At 39.4% G+C, this 19,832-nt stretch overlaps 1 pseudogene; it reads left to right on the top strand.

The window, feature by feature from the left end:
• Window positions 1-19,832, top strand: part of LOC142136045 (protein FAM47E-like) — a 65,317-nt pseudogene that overhangs the window by 2,836 nt on the left and 42,649 nt on the right.

Here is a 19,832-nt window from a genome sequence, read left to right as displayed (position 1 = left end):
TGGGGTCTGATGATGAGTGAGGAGTAAAGCAAAAACAAGGAGCAAATTTGCTCCTCGACAAACCATGTTACAATGCAAGGGGTACAAACTGATTTCTTTTGTTACACACAAGGAAAATACTGGCTGTTTTTTCATGTAGCACACAAATACTTGATAGTTTTATTTTTACATTGAAATTAAAGTTGATCTATGACATGCCATATCCCAACTATAAATCTTTCCCTACATTTCAAATGTACCTCCTCCTCTAATGCAACATGGTTTTGCAAAGGTGCAAATTTGTTCTTTTCTTTGCTCCTAACTCAGTATCAGGCCCATAGTGAGCAGCATACACACATAGCATAGTATTATCAGGTGCTGATTTCAGAAAAACCCTGTATGACAGTAGCAGAGAGCTGTACCAGTGGCCTTGAGGTGAGAGGCAGATGTAATGTCCTTTAACTCACGGGAAAGAGAGGTGCCTTCTCCCTCTCTGACATGATGCTATTAAATCTGGTAAAATGGAATCTGTACCTTCATTTCACTTTCCAGAATGTTTCGGCTTCGTTATTCTATCTTTTTCAAGGCATAGATGGGGATATGTTATTTAATACTTTTAAATATGCATTAACAAACATCCTAGTTACGCTCGACTTCCGTGCTCTCTTTCAAGAGTAAGTTACTCTTGCTGTGCATCCAGCATCAGCCCCAGTATGTTGTGTGTTATTTACAAGTTGTTGCCACGGTGACACCACCATATGAACAAGATGACTGCATGAAAAAAATAAACATTTTTGTCACTTAAGTTCTATGGAGAAAAACTTTTCATATTGATAGTGGATATTTGGACTTTAGTTTTGTTAACATTTTGGAATAAATGCTTTGGAGGGCTGAGGACTAATGCGAGGGGCTCACATGCCCTTTTGCGCAAGAATTCAGATTTTGATGACCCCCCCCCCCCCTGCCCATTGCAAGCTGGCAGACCATAGCTGCAACTCATAGGCCAATCATCAAAAAATTTTCTCTATTTCTAAAATAAAAAAAAAAACATTTTAGAAAAGAGTCATAAACCATGTGTTGCTTTGCATTTGTCATTAAATTGTATAAGCACAATATTTTCATGAAGGACAACAGTTCCAACATCTTTTAAATGACACGCTCCTATTTATTAACAATATTTCAAAAATATATCTGTAGTAGCATCAACATTAGAACAGGGTTTAAGCAGAACAGCTCACAACCCTATATATTCCTCATACCACTGCTATAGTGTTTGCTTGGAGTGTGATAATACGCCACATCTTTACTTACAGGGCTTCAGGATTATTTTTTTTAGTGACGGGTGAACACTGTGGTTCATTTTTACTGATAAATTTGATGATATTTCACAGGGGTGCATCTGACCATTCTGATGAATGAAACTACAACTGAATTGGTGCTCTCATACAAACTACCATAAACAATTTTATCTTGTGTGCGCTTTAAATTTGTCTTGCTGGTATATCTAAAAAATAATATTTGACTTTTAGAGTTTAATTTGGTACCTGCACAAGTTTCCTGTCTCAGACAGCTGCCTTGGGGTTGCCTTTGTCAACCGTCTGACAGCTGGTAAACAGGATTTCCCGCGTGTGTTATCTTACCACAGCTTCCGTTGTAAGTGAATAGTGCAATTGTTTATTTTTGTACGTATTCTGTGTTGGATCTATTGTTACACTGACAAAATTAGAATTTTAGTGAAGGGTAGATAATCAAATCAAACGGCTTGTCCCTTTAATTATTATTAGATGTATCGCATTTAATAAATGTATCCCAAAAACCAGCTGCTAGGCTTAGGGTTATTCGAGAGAATACAATATTATTACGGGACATTCCAAAGATTTTGTTACTCCTTTCTCTTTATCTTTAATGTGGCCACTAGATGGAGCTCTTTGCCTACTATGGGATTTTTATTTTTTGGCTACCGCATTCACAGAACTAAGCTGCTTGTTAAGTTTGGCACATTCGCGTCTCTCATTTAAAATGAGTCACGAATATCTACGAATACAACACCAGCATTTAAATTATTTCCTCTATTTCAAATGTATAACTACATGGTTGTATGTAGATTCACATTCAATACAGACAACCATTTTCTATGAAGATGCTCGGTAACTTTTTGCACGTACCAATCTGTAACACTATACTTCATCTGAAAGGCGGCCCGCGTCGATGACGTCGTCAACAAGCGCCAATGGTTGTCAAGGAAGCTAAAGATTGGCATGGGAACCAACGTGGAAACGAACACAAGAGAAGCTGGTTGGTTGCCGGAGTGTAAACACATTTAGGTATTGCTGAGACATGTATCCGACATATTCATAATATTCTTATATAGTATACACTATTTCTCTTAGAAATATATAATTCTACACTTGCATATTTTCTAACCTATTCCTGTACATAGCATGTTTACGTATGTATTTGTGCAAATAGTTACGGTATTTTATGAATTGAAATAAGAAATATATCATTCGATATTACAAAATATTCCTGTTTCACTAGTGATGTCCGTCTTAGATGGATGGAAAAGTGAAAAGCAAGGTGCAATGATATAATGCAGCCCCAAATAATGCATAGGGCATGAGTGTCTTGTTATGTGAATACGCATAAATCATTTGTCAGCTATACTTAAAAAAAGAAAATGCAAGTATGCAGAGAAGGCATTTTGTCTTCACACAACCAATTGTGGTTAATACAATTAAAACGTATGGTGGACATTTATAAAAAAAAATGAAACACAGCTGAAACACAGCAGGCTAAAGTGTCAGTATATTGGGATAAAACGATTCCACGCTATGTGTGAAACATTTATGATTGAAATTACTTTTTTCCCAATAAGCCTCAAGCTCCATTTTTTGGATTCCTTCTGAATTAGAGAAGAAGGGAAAAACTATAGTGCAATGTGGGACTGAGTTAAAAATAAGTCAGCCCGTCCTACCTACATGTGTCTCTTCTTGGCTGTTATGTTATTCCCTGCCACACCAGGGGATCCTGTGAAGAGCCCCATAGTCATATTTATTGAGTGGCAATTAGCTTTTTCCAGACACTTGACACTTTAACAAACCAATGTTAAACTGGTCTGGGGGCCTGTTAATGTTATGGTTGTCTCACAAGTGGGGGGTGTAACTAGCACATCGCTGAGTGCACTGTATAAATATATAGTGCCATGACATGGTTCAGTTTTCTGGCACACTGCAACGGCAGCACTTATTCCCTTTTTTATTAATAATAATAATAATAATAATAATAATATTAATAATAATAATAATAAATGATTCCTTGTTGTAGTTTAACATTATATAATGGCTTTTGAGAAAATCAGTAGCTGTCAGTATGACTTAAACTGAAATCTATCCCCAAAAAAGGAAAATAAAACTGAAAAGCTATATGTACATTATTTGGAGACTATATACCTTTCAAAGAAGTTGCAGCTGCTATGGAGCCGAAAGTCTTGTGTGTGTGTGTGTGTGTGTGTGTATATATATGTGTGTGTGTGTATGTATGTATGTATATATATATATATATATATATATATATATACCCCGTATATACTCGAGTATAAGCCGAGTTTTTCAGCACATTTTTTGTGCTGAAAAAGCCCCCCCATGGCTTATACTCGAGTGATAGTTAAAGACCACAATGCACGGCCGTAAGGAGGGTGGTGCCTGCCTCCATAGCTTCAGCCCGCTTAAGGGCTGAAGAGAAAGAGAAGGAAAACATTAACTGAAGAGTTTGGTGGACAAAAAAAAATCAACTTACAAGAGTTTGGTGCTTGCCGTTAGTTCCGCACTGGAACGCATGTGCGTTCCACAGACAGGAAGCTCGGCACTTGCAATGCAAGTGCCGAACTTCCTGTCTGTGGAACGCACATGCGTTCCACTGCGGAGCTTTCGGCAAGCACCAAACTCTTGTGAGTTGGGAGGAGACATCAATATCTCTGAGGATAAGGCAATGGGACCTTGGGTATATATCTTTGCATGTGTATTTATATTATGGTGAGGTAGCTGAGCATAAAACATTACCTTTGTGTGTGCAATGATGTATTTTTCAGGAAGCGTGGTATTGACTGGAGCCAGGCTGCCACCCTCTCTCCCTGAATGTCTGCGTAGTTCCGCAGTGGAATGCATGTGCGTTCTGGCACAGACAGTCTTACAGACATTCAGGGAGAGAGGGGGCAGCCTGGCTCCAGTCAATACCACGCTTCCTGAAAAATACATCATTGCACACACAAAGGTAATGTTTTATGCTCAGCTACCTCACCATAATATAAATACACATGCAAAGATATATACCCACGGTCCCATTGCCTTATCCCCAGAGATATTAATGTCTATAGCAGTGCAGTCCTAGTCAAAAGTTTATATAAATCACTTATAAGAAGATGAACAGGGAGAGATAAATGTGTATTTCTGTGTCATATAGTCTTTCAAAAGATTTGTTGTATTCTTTTTGGGGGGGGGGGTATTTTTGTAAACTGACAGATATCATCATCATCATCACCATTTACGGTATTTATATAGCGCCATTTCCCACCCTAGGCTTATACTCGAGTCAATAAGTTTTCCCAGTTTTTTGTGGTAAAATTAGGTCCCTCGGCTTATATTCGAGTCGACTTATACTCGAGTATATACGGTGTGTATATATATATATATATATATATATATATATATATATATATATATGTTTTCCACCCATGGGCAGTACACGGGATCACTTAGAAAATTTTGCTATGAGGCACACAAATCTCTAGTTACTCCCCTGATTGCAGGATCATGTTCCTTTAATATTTGTATTGCTGTAGAGCTTTATAGAACCAGGCTGTTACAAGTGTGGTATATATGTGCATTTCTTGTTTTGTTGCAGGTATAAAGAGAGGCTGCATAAAAAATTTCTCAAAGAATCCAACCATAAATTGAATCTATCTGGTGCTCTCAATGACTGCCAGTGGAAATTCCTACCAAGAGGAGTTGATGATTTCCGAGATGGCTATCCCTCTTCTTCTGACACTTCCTACATTGCATCCACTAAAGGACATGTTCCTGTCCTGCAGAATGCAGCTGTTGATGAAGAGTCTGCTCAGAAGCCTAGGAAGAGGTTTACCAAAGAGCAATCCTGAGTCTCAAAACTCCTTCCACTGCAACAGGCACGCAAAGAATACATTGCAGAGATAGAGTATGGCCTTACACAACATCCATTGGCCCTTTACCCTCACCTGGAAGAAGGTCTACCACCTGATGTAAGACACAACTTATAGCATCCTACACAGTAAAACAGTAACAGAAAAAAGGCGTTAAACAAAATCAGTGTATTTATATGCATTATATATGAAATGACTGCATACTGAAAATCTGACTTTGAAAAACTACCATGTTTTATAACCCTTGATATAGACTCAAAAGAGCTGTATGACAACAGAACATCTTAGACATCTATTAACTCTTATCTTACTTACAGTTAAGGATCAATCTATGTCCTATGCATGGTATACTAATATGTTATCATCTGCTTTACTATGTATTGCGTCTTACTTCAGCTTTATGCTTAATTTGCCATCTAAGAGAAGGAGAATGCAATGGCAGGAGAAATCAGCGATGAGAGGGTTAGGAGGAACATGGGAAAATCAAAACACAAATTATTCTATATAGAATGAAAACTTTATGAATTTCTATAACTGTTAGTTACAAACTATTTTATTGTTTTTCACTGTATGGTTTAGTAGTTATTGAGATGCTGTTTTTTTTAATAGTAATTATTTTCTATAGTAGGAACTAACACAGGACTGCTGTACCTTATAGCATTTGTTTTTACTTTAGTGTTTTACCTTTAGCAATTCTGTTTTGTTATATGAAGAAAAGGTTACGTTTTAGATTGCTATATCACATAATAACTTCACACATATAATAGTTTAATCATGCATGTTCTTTATAGTGGTTTCCTACCTTTACAGGACTTTTGTAGTAGCCAATAAACCAGACATCCTTTAGGTTTTACTAAATACATTGCTTTATTGTGCTGGCTTACTCTTCCACTTTATGTTGTAGTAAAATTTATGTAAAATGATTTATTGTCCTCATCTACAACACAGATCTTTGGTGCTTTCTGCCTTTGAAACAAAGAGCAGCTTTGTTTTGTATGCCGTGGCCACAAAGTAAAACAATGATCATATAAATACATGGCTAAAGAGCACAAAAGGAAGCTAGAAAGATAAGCCATTTTGTATTTAGTGAAAGCTGCAGGAGGATATGTGCAACCAATAAAGTTATCCGAGGGTGGAAAACACATTTCATGCTAGATTGAACGAATTGCGCGTTTCACAACTATTTGGAGCATTTATTGATTGCAACTTCTGTTAAAAACCCCCAAAACAAAACAGTTCTTCTATCCATGAACATTTTGGACAGTCATATGCTTGCAAGTATATGACATTTAGCACTATTATATAGTCTTATACAAGTCTTTTCATCCAGAATATTGGAAACTTGAGGTTTTATGAATAAGGGGATTTTCTGTAATTTGGAGCTCTAAAACTAATACGAAATTACCCCTGTCCATCCTATACAGCCCACCATATAGCAATTATTTACAGTTTTAACCCTCGAGCTCTTAGACTGTTTTCTTCTTTTATTTATATATATATATATATGTAAATTGAATCTGACTACAGTGTTTCCTGCTTCTTTTTATAATGCCATTGTGATTTCTTTGCATATTACCAACTTTGAAACTCACCTTTGTGCCTTTTTAAAGTACCTTCTAATTGTGTAATTAATTCTTTTGTGAAGATGTTTGAACAAATTGTGGACATTCTTGACCCTGAGATGAGATTAAGAAGCGCCTCAGGATCCAATGAAGCTATTCCTGAAGAGGAAGAGGAAGAGTACAGCACTCCACCAACAGAGCAGCAGGAGGTACAAAGTGGGAGATCACGCCAAGCCAGTACCAGGCAATCAGCAATGTAAGGAATGTTTAGTTCGGTTGTTATCCCATATATAGCCCATTATATCTGGCATACAACCTACAAATAGCGTCTACAGTCTTTAGAAGTGGAAATGGTATCTTTTGGCAGTCTTGTAAAAGCAAAAGTTATTACATTTTACGGCATACTGATCCCCTATTGTGTTATGTGGAGTGTGGCTCTGTTTCAAAAGCTGTTATATTGGAGGCATTCTACATTAAGATTTAATTGTACTTCATGATGACATTTTTTTAAATGTACAGTCAGCACCATTGTTACCATGAAATTATCTTTCCTCTCAACTTATACTGCACAGTATGACCTACTTCAATTATGGGAACTCCCAGCAAGATTTTTCATGTTTTTAAATCTATATAAAATGCCAATTTATCAATTTGACTTGTTTGAATTGGCTCTTAATGTGGAGCTATAAATAAGTGGCTGATTTTCTCTGTAAGTATGTTTGTGTGAGATTTTGGTCATAGAGTTCCTTTTATTGAGGGGCAAAAACAGTTTTTAATATACACCATTTGATGGGTATTTTCATGTATAAGTCTATAAAATTGTATTTATTTTAGGGATGTGCACCGGCGACTTTTGAGGTCTCGTGTTTTGTGTTTTGGATCCGGATTTTCGTTATTTTTGGGGTTCGGATTTGTCTCGCAAAACACTTGACGAAAGGTCTCGGTTCGGATTTAAGGTTTTGGATTCGGATTTTTTTTGAAAAAAACATAAAAAGTTTAAAAATCAAGTTTTTGGGCTTATTTTCACTCCTACGCTATTATTAACCTCAATAACATTCAATAACAAGCATTTCCACTAATTTACAGTGTATTCTGAACACCTCACAATATAGTTATTAGTCCAAAACGTTGCAACAAGGTATCTTTCTGGACTGCGTAGAGGAGTGGGTCACCACAATATATATTAAAAACCCTGAACTTTTATGATTCGCACCAATAAATGTACCTGGACTGCGTAGAGGAGTGGGTCACCACAATATATATTAAAAACCCTGAACTTTTATGAATCGCACCAATAAATGTACCTGGACTGCGTAGAGGAGTGGGTCACCACAATATATATTAAAAACCCTGAACTTTTATGATTCGCACCAATAAATGTACCTGGACTGCCTAGAGGAGTGGGTCACCACAATATATATAATAAGAAAACCATCAACTTGTATGATTCGCACCAATAAATGTACCTGGACTGCGTAGAGGAGTGGGTCACCACAATATATATTAAAAACCCTGAACTTTTATGAATCGCACCAATAAATGTACCCAGACTGCGTAGAGGAGTGGGTCACCACAATATATATAATAAGAAAACCATCAACTTGTATGATTCGCACCAATAAATGTACCTGGACTGCGTAGAGGAGTGGGTCACCACAATATATATTAAAAACCCTGAACTTTTATGAATCGCACCAATAAATGTACCTGGACTGCGTAGAGGAGTGGGTCACCACAATATATTAAAAACCCTGAACTTTTATGAATCGCACCAATAAATGTACCTGGACTGCGTAGAGGAGTGGGTCACCACAATATATATTAAAAACCCTGAACTTTTATGATTCGCACCAATAAATGTACCTGGACTGCGTAGAGGAGTGGGTCACCACAATATATATTAAAAACCCTGAACTTTTATGAATCGCACCAATAAATGTACCTGGACTGCGTAGAGGAGTGGGTCACCACAATATATATTAAAAACCCTGAACTTTTATGATTCGCACCAATAAATGTACCTGGACTGCCTAGAGGAGTGGGTCACCACAATATATATAATAAGAAAACCATCAACTTGTATGATTCGCACCAATAAATGTACCTGGACTGCGTAGAGGAGTGGGTCACCACAATATATATTAAAAACCCTGAACTTTTATGAATCGCACCAATAAATGTACCTGGACTGCGTAGAGGAGTGGGTCACCACAATATATATAATAAGAAAACCATCAACTTGTATGATTCGCACCAATAAATGTACCTGGACTGCGTAGAGGAGTGGGTCACCACAATATATATTAAAAACCCTGAACTTTTATGAATCGCACCAATAAATGTACCTGGACTGCGTAGAGGAGTGGGTCACCACAATATATTAAAAACCCTGAACTTTTATGAATCGCACCAATAAATGTACCTGGACTGCGTAGAGGAGTGGGTCACCACAATATATTAAAAACCCTGAACTTTTATGAATCGCACCAATAAATGTACCTGGACTGCGTAGAGAAGTGGGTCACCACAATATATTAAAAACCCTGAACTTTTATGAATCGCACCAATAAATGTACCTGGACTGCGTAGAGGAGTGGGTCACCACAATATATATTAAAAACCCTGAACTTTTATGATTCGCACCAATAAATGTACCTGGACTGCCTAGAGGAGTGGGTCACCACAATATATATAATAAGAAAACCATCAACTTGTATGATTCGCACCAATAAATGTACCTGGACTGCGTAGAGGAGTGGGTCACCACAATATATATTAAAAACCCTGAACTTTTATGATTCGCACCAATAAATGTACCTGGACTGCGTAGAGGAGTGGGCACTGGGCACCACAATAAAATATATAAAAAACCTTCAACAGGTCTGCATTACACTACACATACGGCTGCTCCTCCATCCTCTCCATCATATACATGTTGGAGTTTTAGCGTGTGACAACCTCTTGTTTTTGATAATGTCAGTGCATTTTGAATATTTTTCAATTTGCCCCACACCACTGAATGTACTTTATCTATGATACGCATCTATCTATCTTGACTGCGTAGTGTGGTGGCCCCGGTACACAATTTGGTACCGAGGCCACAATATAATTAAAAATTTGGGCATCAACTGTCACCGTTGTTTAATATATGATACACCTAAATATGGACTGCACAGTGGAGTGGCCCCGGTAGTAAATTTGGTGCCGGGGCCACAATAAAATAAATACACCCTCAACTGGTCTGAATTCCACCAAACAAGTATCTGGACTGCGTAGTGGGGTGGCCCCGGTACCCAATTTGATACCGGGGCCACAATACCTCCTCCAAACATGGTACAGACAATTCGTCATTGAGATCCCATCAAGTATGTTAAAGACAGACAGGGTCGAAGTGTTATTGGTTGACTTTGTAAACCAAAAAACTGTCCCTGTTGCACATAGTCGTGCAATGAAGACTGACTTTTTCATTTAAAGGCACCATCTTTCAAGTGTAGTGTTTGTAAGTCTAAGTCATATTATACTTTTGGTAAAATTGGTTTATTTTGTTCCTCTTTATGGTAACTACTAATAGAATTAAAGTATTAAATAGAAGCGGCAGTTCCTCTTTATGGTAATTAGTAATAGAATTAAAGTATTAAATAGAATTAAAGTATTAAATAGAATTAAAGTATTAAATAGAGTGGTATAGAGTTGTAGTGTGGTATAGATAGAGTGGTCCCCACAATATAATAATAAAACCCTCAACTGGTCTGAATTCCACCAAACAAGTATCTGGACTGCGTAGTGGGGTGGCCCCGGTACCCAATTTGATACCGGGGCCACAATACCTCCTCCAAACATGGTACAGACAATTCGTCATTGAGATCCCATCAAGTATGTTAAAGACAGACAGGGTCGAAGTGTTATTGGTTGACTTTGTAAACCAAAAAACTGTCCCTGTTGCACATAGTCGTGCAATGAAGACTGACTTTTTCATTTAAAGGCACCATCTTTCAAGTGTAGTGTTTGTAAGTCTAAGTCATATTATACTTTTGGTAAAATTGGTTTATTTTGTTCCTCTTTATGGTAACTACTAATAGAATTAAAGTATTAAATAGAAGCGGCAGTTCCTCTTTATGGTAATTAGTAATAGAATTAAAGTATTAAATAGAATTAAAGTATTAAATAGAATTAAAGTATTAAATAGAATTAAAGTATTAAATAGAATTAAAGTATTAAATAGAGTGGTATAGAGTTGTAGTGTGGTATAGATAGAGTGGTCCCCACAATATAATAATAAAACCCTCAACTGGTCTGAATTCCACCAAACAAGTATCTGGACTGCGTAGTGGGGTGGCCCCGGTACCCAATTTGATACCGGGGCCACAATAAAATAAATACACCCTCAACTGGTCTGAATTCCACCAAACAAGTATCTGGACTGCGTAGTGGGGTGGCCCCGGTACCCAATTTGATACCGGGGCCACATTACCTCCTCCAATTTCCAAGTGTAGTGTTTATAACATCTTAACACTACACTAATTCTAGCACGTCAAAACCTCTTGTTTTAAATAATGACAGGGCATTTAACTTTTGATTTAATTTATTGAATTTGTTGGCATTTTCTTTTACTTTTTGAACATGGCAAACGACTGTTGAATGGTCACATAATGCCAAAAAATAAGTTGCAAGATGGAATTGTCCTTGGGCCCTCCCACCCACCCTTATGTTGTTGAAATAGGACATGCACACTTTAACAAACCAATCATTTCAGCGACAGGGCCTACCAAACAACTGTGGCTGAAATGATTGGTTTGTTTGGGCCCCCACACCAATAAAACAATTCATCTCTCCCTGTACAAACTAAACAGGCTCTACTGAGGAAAGATGTCGTCCTTATCCTCAACCTCTGATTCCTCTCCCCCTACAGTGTGTACTTCCTCCTCCTCACACATTATCAATTCGTCCCCGCTGGACTCCACAACCACAGTCCCTCTGTACTGTCTGGAGGGCAGTGCTGTACTTCATTGAGGAATTGATTATTCATTTTTATAAACATCATTTTTTCAACGTTGTGAGGAAGCAACCTCCTTCGCCGCTCACTGACCAGGTTCCCCGCTGCACTAAAAACTCTTTCCGAGTACACACTGGAGGGGGGACAACTCAGTTAAAAAATAGAGCCAGTTTGTACAGGGGCTTCCAAACTGCCTTTTGGAGTTCTACCACGTCACTACCTCTAGTTAATTTAGATTGCAAGGCTTGTAAATATAAATACTTTGAAGATAAAAAAAAGCAGGCTGCACAGACTGTGGAGCTAGAAAGTGAAATTAAATGGACCACGTTACTTTGGTGGCTATCTATGCCCCCCCCCCCCCCGCCCTACACTTGTAGTTGAATATAAATAAAGCAGCCTGCATAGACTGTAGAACTAGCAATTCAAATATACAAAGAAATGGACAAAGGCAGTTTGGTATCTGTCTGCATCAGATCCCCTCTCCACTAGGAGTAAAACAGAAAACTTTTCAGCCGTTATATAATCTAGAATATAAATAGAAATTGAGAAATGCAATTTGGTATCTGTCTGCATCATAATCATCAACATCCTCCTCAGCGCCAGCTACATCAATATCCTCCTCCCAGTGTACAACATTCACACCTTCATTAGCCAAATCTGTAACTGGACTGTGGGTGATCCTTCCAGCATATGCAGAGGGCGTGCTGCAAATGCTGGATGGAGTCACCTCTTCCCGTACAGTGATGGGAAGGTCAGGGTTCACAACCAACAACACCCTTGGACTCGCCTTGGGGATTTGTGATGTCATCTGTTTAGAAGGCAGAGTTCTTTGCTGTTTTGTTGTTGTTGCTGACAGCATAACTCTCTTAAATTTTTTGTAGGGGGGGGGGAGGAGGGCTTAGATCCTTGGGTGAAGCTGGACCACTAGTCATGAACACGGGACAGGGCCTAAGCCGTTCCTTGCCACTACTTGTCGTAATTGGCATATTGCCAACTTTACGTTTCTCCTCAGATGATTTTAAGTTTCTTTTTTTGCTGTTTTTTGAGAACTTGGGCTTTTTGGATTTTACATGCCCTGTACTAGGAGATTGGGCATCGTGCTTGCCAGACGACGTTGATGGCATTTCATCGTCTATGTCATGACTAGTGGCAGCAGCTTCAGCATTAGGAGGAAGTGGGTCTTGATCTTTCCCTACTTTATCCTCCAAATTTTTGGTCTCCATTATATGTAGCACAAGATACTGCAGAATGTGTGAACTTGGTAATATTGCAGTACCAATGGACTTATACTGCTGGATTGGTTTTGCAAATTTGGTTATAATTATTATATATTTTTTTTTTTTTAAATTTAAATTTTTTATTTTTTTTTACTTTTTTTTTATTTTTTAAAAACTTGGGAATAATGGGGAAATAACTATGCCCTTAGAAGCACAGAGCACAGGACACAGCACCACTGGACTGAACAGGACACGGCACAGGACCCAGCAGCACTACGGAACTCAGCAGGACAGAGCACAGGACACAGCACCACTGGACTGATACTGCAGAATGTGTGAACTTTGTAATATTGCAGTACCACTGGACTTTTACTGCTGAATGTGTGAACTTGGTAATATTGCAGTACCAATGGGCTTATACTGCAGGATTGGTTGTGCAAATTTTGTGGTAATTAAAAAAAATTAAATTAGTTTTTGGTATTTTTTTAAATAACTTTTTTTTATTTTTTTAAACACAGGGGAATATTGGGGAAATAACTATGCCCTTAGAAGCACAGAGCACAGGACACAGCACCACTGGACTGAACAGGACACAGCACAGGACCCAGCAGCACCACTGACCTCAGAAGGACAGAGCACAGCACACAGCACCACTGGACTGATACTGCAGAACACAGCACAGCACAGCACAGCACAGCACAGAACTAAACAGCACAGCACAGAACTAAACAGCACAGCACGAGATCTACCAGGACAGAGGACCACCTAACACACCCTCCCTCTACCCTGATCAATGCCCGAGTGAAGATGGCGGCGACTAGCGGGGAATTTATAGGATCCGAGTATCGCGAGATCCGACAACGGGATTATGAGTCAGAGCCTCAGTTTCAGATTTGAATTTGGCGCCAATACCCGGATCTGTCTCGGATCCGACTCGGATCGGCAACGTTCGGGTGGGCTCGGATTTCATAAATCCGAGTGCGCTCATCCCTAATTTATTTAAGTTACTGTGATGAGTTAATTCCTTCAATTGTATGTTCTTGTGAAATCCATACACATGGCTTTCTAAGCAAGGAGAGCCTGTAAAGGATGAGAAAAGGTCCAAGATAACTCGACCTTACACTCCTGCACCAGATGAAAGAGTCAAGCAAGTGAATAAGGAATTCTGTGACTGGGTGACTTTATTGGTAAGTCTGTATAATACAATAAACACCTACAATATGAATTTGGTGCAAAATATTGTGAATGCATATTTTCTCAATAGATGTTTCTGGTACTGTATCCAGCTCTGTATCTCACCCTGCTGCCTCAGATGAGCTGCTATGGACCTACAGTCTGGTCAAGTGTGTTCAGGGTTTCCTCATCTTTAGAAAAGGCTTTGGATTCCTTAGTGTCTAAACCAAATATATACCATAGTTCATGTGAGAATCAGACTTAGAGGAAGCTTCATAACTTGTAGAAGATTTCTCTAAAAGACAAGGGATTGAGATTTTAATGAGGGCTGTGCGTAGCACACTTAATATTCAGTACAGGACCCTGTGTCTCCTGAAATGTCCTTATTTAAAAGATTAATTTCTGTGAGAATTCTGGATTCGATTTGATAAACGGTTTAAGCTTCATGTAATTTTCTTTTCTTCTATCCCTTTTAAAAGGAGAATAGAGAAAATGGGAATCTCCGCCCAGGGCAGGATTTACCACTATGCAACCTAGGCACCTGCCTAGGACCCAGCGATTCTTAGGGGGCCTGCGGCAATGCCTAGGGCCCAGCGGTTCTTAGGGGGCCTGCGGAAAAGCAGATGGGGACAAGGAAATTAAATAAATTGCGGGGCTGGTGTTATAGCTAGGTGTCCGGTCCCCTCCTTCCTCTATGTGTGGCCTGCTCCGTGTCACATGGGACGTGCACCACATGACAGGTGCCGTCCCATGTGTGAAGAGAAAGAAGACTGCACAACTGGAAAAAGGTAAGTTGGAGGGGAGTGGGGGGGTAGTGTATTAGTATAACATGTGAGGGGCCAGTGTATGTATATTATGTGTTTGTGAGGGGCCAGTGTATGTATATTATGTGTGTGAGGGGCCAGTGTATGTATATTATGTGTGTGTGAGGGTCCAGTGTATGTATATTATGTGTGTGTGAGGGGCCAGTGTATGTATATTATGTGTGTGTGAGGGGCCAGTGTATGTATATTATGTGTGTGTGAGGGGCCAGTGTATGTGTATTATGTGTGTGTGAGGGGTCAGTATATATATATTATGTAAGTGTGAGGGGTCAGTGTATGTATATTATGTGTGTCTGAGGGGTCAGTATATATATATTATGTGTGTGTGAGGGGCCAGTGTATGTATATGATGTGTGTGTAAGGGGCCAGTGTATGTATATTATGTGTGCGTGAGAGGGGCCAGTCTATGTATATTATGTGTGGGTGAGGGGCCAGTGTATGCATATTATGTGTGTGTGAAGGGCCAGTGTATGTATATTATGTGTGTGTAAGGGGCCAGTGTGTGTATATTATGTGTGTGTGTGAGGTGCCAGTATATGGATATTATGCGTGTGAGAGGGGCTAGTGTTTGTATATTATGTGTGTGTGAGAGGGGCCAGTGTATGTACATTATGTACATTATGTGTGTGTGAGCGGCTGTTTGTGGGAGGGAAATATTATTTTTTAAATGGTAACACTATTAATTTAATGTTGGAGCTGGTTGGAAGGACATATGTCTATTTATTAAATGTGCATGCTTCTATAGCTTACCTTTCTACTTAACTATAGGAATATATGCTATGCTAAAAAAATATAGTGCTATGGATCCTTTCAGGGAGGGGGGGGGGGCAAACCACTTTGATCCTAATTCCAAATTCCACCTTGCTTAAGAGATACTGGTATAGAAGGAGTCGTTGCAGCGCTACTGGGTTTTCTGTTAACCAAAAATACAGAGAAAAAGATTTTAAACTGTTATCCTAAAGATAACAATCTATTCCATTCACAAAAAATAATAAAGAATCAGATAAAATACAGAAGACTTGACTGGGCATTTAAGCAACTACTGACTTCAAATGGTAGTCGTATTCTTCACACTCTAAATGAGATTTTTCAAGTTGCAGGCTATAAGAAATGAACTTAGTCAAGTAGTAATTGATGTTCATGTAGCAGTTACTTGTATAAGATGATAGACTGCAGTTTTCTCCAAAGAGTTCAGTGTCAATCGTCCACGATACAGCTGATTCCCGTATTCGGATTAGCGGCAGCTGATGAGGTTTAGACGTCTTTTCAATCTTCACCTCTCCACATAATTATAAATGTAATATAAAGAAAAAAAGAAAGACATGCTTGTGTAGTACGTAAAACACAATTTAATAAAACATATTAAAAATCCATTTGACCGGGATTCAACTGCCCGTACCAGAAGGTGAGCGGGTCACAAGCTCAATGAAATCAAGTGTAAGACAAAAGACTTCAGCGGTTGGGATCACGATGTTATAATCACCAAACACATGTAGCAGGCAATCAGAGCTCCCCAGTCTGTATTACACCGACGCGTTTCAACTTTAAAAGTCTTTTTCAAGGATGGAACCTCCCTCAGACTCTTTCTGGCTTCTGAACAGCTTTTAGGGGGCCTTCACTCTGGTACGTCAAGGTCAGTGTTGATAAAAATGGTTGATCATATCAGTGAAGCCTCGAGTACCTCTGTGATGCAGCTTTGAATGCTGGTCTTATAGCTGCTCATAATTCAGCTTGAGCTATGGGTGCCCATAGAACAGTCTGTCTCGAGGTTTAAGAGGCTGATATAGAATCCAAAGGACATCTGGAGTCCCTTCCGTTTCTAGTGACGCCCTCTTTGGTGCTGAGTTGGATAAAATTATCAACCAGGCTACTGGGGAGAAGAAGTACCATCCTCCCTGTTAATGCTTCTAAACCTAAAGGTCCAAGGTTTCGATCCTTTCAACTTTTTGCAAAAGAAAGGGGTTCTTACTTTAGGGGACAGTTTGCCGCTCTCCGTGAAAGACCACAATGAGTAATACAGGCTTCGTCAGGGAAAAGAACAACCAATAAACCCTCAGAGAAGCAGACAGCATGATGGACCATCCAGGATCTCCTGTGGTGGGAGCCCATCTTCTTCTCTTTAGGGACTAGTGGTTTACTGCCACTTCAAATTCAACTTCCTGGGTGAGGAAAATCATTGATTGGGGCAACATTTTAGATCTATGGTGGCCCCTGCCCAAGTGATATTACACCACAGGTGTTCCCAGAGACATGAAAGAGAAACTTGCCCTGTTTGAGGCAATTACATTTTTAGTCTCCTCTGGGGTGGTCATCCCTGTTCCAATGCAACAGAAAAGAATGGGGTTCTATTCAATCCAGTTCTTAGTTCAGAAACCATATGGAACATTCTGTCCCATTCTGAGTTAGAAAGACCTCAACATCCATCTACATGTCAACAGATTTAAGATGGAGTCTCTGAGATCTGTGATTAATAGCATGGAGAAGGGCGAATATATGGTGTCCTTAGACATCAAGGATGCATACTTACATGTATCATCTATGAGGGTCATCAGTGCCTTCTGAGATTTTCAGTACAGTCACATTATCAATTTTAGGCCCTAGCAACTGCTCCATGGGTCCTTACAAAGGTCATGACAGCAATGGGGACTCTTTTCAGAGCCAGAGGCATGACATTCACTCTTTGTTTGGATTATCTGCTCCTCAAAGCTCTGTGCTCATATGCAGATGACAATCTAGGTTTTAGAGTCTCAAGGATGGCTCATAAGTTACCAAAACTCCTCCAGGCGAATGATCTTCCTGGGACTTCTCCTCATAATTCAGTATATACTATAGTTTTTTTTTTTTTATTACAAGACAAGGTCTTCTCTCTGCAGAGAAAAATAAGTTTTCTACTGGTTGCCAGACAGATCTCAGGTCGTCTAGGCATGAGAGTTCTAGGAAAGATGGTGTATACATTTGATGCAAAGTAAATATAAACAATCAGGGGCGCCAAAACATAAATAAAATTAATATATAAAAACATTGCCACTGTGTTTGATAATACTTGGAGGATATTCTATTACTACTATTCTGCTTCATTGTGAGGAAATGACCCTCCAGCAGGATGATTTGTGAATACAAGTTATTCTGGCTGTTTATATTGCCACATGGGGAAAAGGATTCTAAAACATCAACCTGTTCCAGTATTAGGTAATATCTATCTCTACCTGTCAAGGCAACTTCAGGAAAAGATTATATTTGTGCAACGTGTCAGTGTCTTGTCTATGATTATGCTGTTTTACTGATATTTTACTAACAACTATCAACTGTTTGTGTTACTACATCTATACACATAAGGCTGGTGTATTGTGGCACTGAACCATTAAGGGAGATATAACAGCTGCTTACGTTTACATCATAATTCACTATAATATTGATTGTTTTAACATGCACTGGGGATTACAGGTGTGCCAGTCACCTGTCTAAAGAAAATTAGTGGATATTTAATGGCAGCAATTAAGCCTTGGAAACTTTGAACATTATTTTATACCATTTATCTGATACATTTAATGCAGTTCACTTTGCTCAATTTAACTCAAGGTACCAGATAAAACTACTAATCAAATCTCCTATCCAGTTAATTCATCAGGTTGTCCTCAACGACGTATCTATCACTCATTTGGTGGTTGACATTCTCACCAAGGGTCATCTGTTTATGATTTGGGATTGAATTGTTGTACAACAAATGTCAGTCTACAGAGTTGGGAGGCGGTGACGCTTACAGAGGTTATGGTCACGTCGGGAATCAAGATTACCAATAAATAGAACTGTGAGCGATCTTAAAGGCTGTTGTCATAGACAAACCTCTTTTAAGTGGAAAACCAATAAAAATTAGTTCAGACAATGAAACAGCAGTGGCGTACATTGATCACCAATGGGGGTCCAAGAGCTCCCTGCCGATGAAGTCGGGGGGATCATGCACTGGGCGATCTCTGCGGTTTTTGTTACAGGGTAGTGATATTTCTCAGCAGGAATGCTCTACATCCCTAAGAAGGTCTTGGTACACAGATATTCTAAAGATGTAAACAGGTTAGTTGTGGTGTCTTCTGCTCAGTCAGAATTTTCTGAGTTAGGGGCTCTCAGCGAGAAGAGTTTCTGACTTAGGGGTTATCAGGGCGGTGTTATGTTCAAAGTCCTCCTTTCTTCTAAAAGTATTATCTAGCTTCCACCTTAATCAGGATATAGGGGTAAATGTATCAAGCTGCGAGTTTGCAACTCCAGCGATTTTCTCAGGAGAGTTGAAACTAGCCGATGTATGAAGCTGAGTTTTCATACAAAATCGCCAGAGTTCTGCTTCTGTCAAAATCGCTACTTGCAAAATCGCCAGAGATCAAACTCACCACTGTTTGCCACTGCAGCTATACAAGTCTACAATGTATGAAGCTGCGAGTTAGCAAATTCAGGAGAGTTTGCTTCTAAACACGCCAGATACAACACGCTGCTTGATAGCAGGGTGTTGTATCAACACATCACTGTTACACTGCCCTGGCAGTGTTAAAATGTTAAAGAACAGATAAAAGTTTTAAAAAAAGAAAAAGCGTGGGGTCTCCCCGCTATTTATGCTTAACCCTAGTGCTGCCTGACTAGTGCTGGTCCCGTGAAAATCGGGGAAAAATTTTGCGTGTGGTTCCCCCGATTTTCACTTTACCAGCACTAGGCAAACCAGCCAGGGTTGGCAGCACTATAGCAGGGGGACGCGCGGCAGGAGTCCCCCTGCCATAATGACTAACCAACCCTAGACTGTTCAGCGCTGGGCTGGATTCCCTAGGGAGTGGGGTCCGCTGAAAAAAACGAGCGGCCCCCCCCCCTAGAAAGAACCAGCCCAGTGCTGATAGCACTAGGGCTCTTCCTACTACCCCTGGGCTGTGGGTA

This window comes from Mixophyes fleayi, unplaced genomic scaffold, assembly GCF_038048845.1.
Source record: "Mixophyes fleayi isolate aMixFle1 unplaced genomic scaffold, aMixFle1.hap1 Scaffold_94, whole genome shotgun sequence".
Classification (NCBI taxonomy): domain Eukaryota; kingdom Metazoa; phylum Chordata; class Amphibia; order Anura; family Limnodynastidae; genus Mixophyes; species Mixophyes fleayi.
Note: the sequence above shows the minus strand (reverse complement) of the source record. Positions and strands in the feature narration are given on the sequence as shown.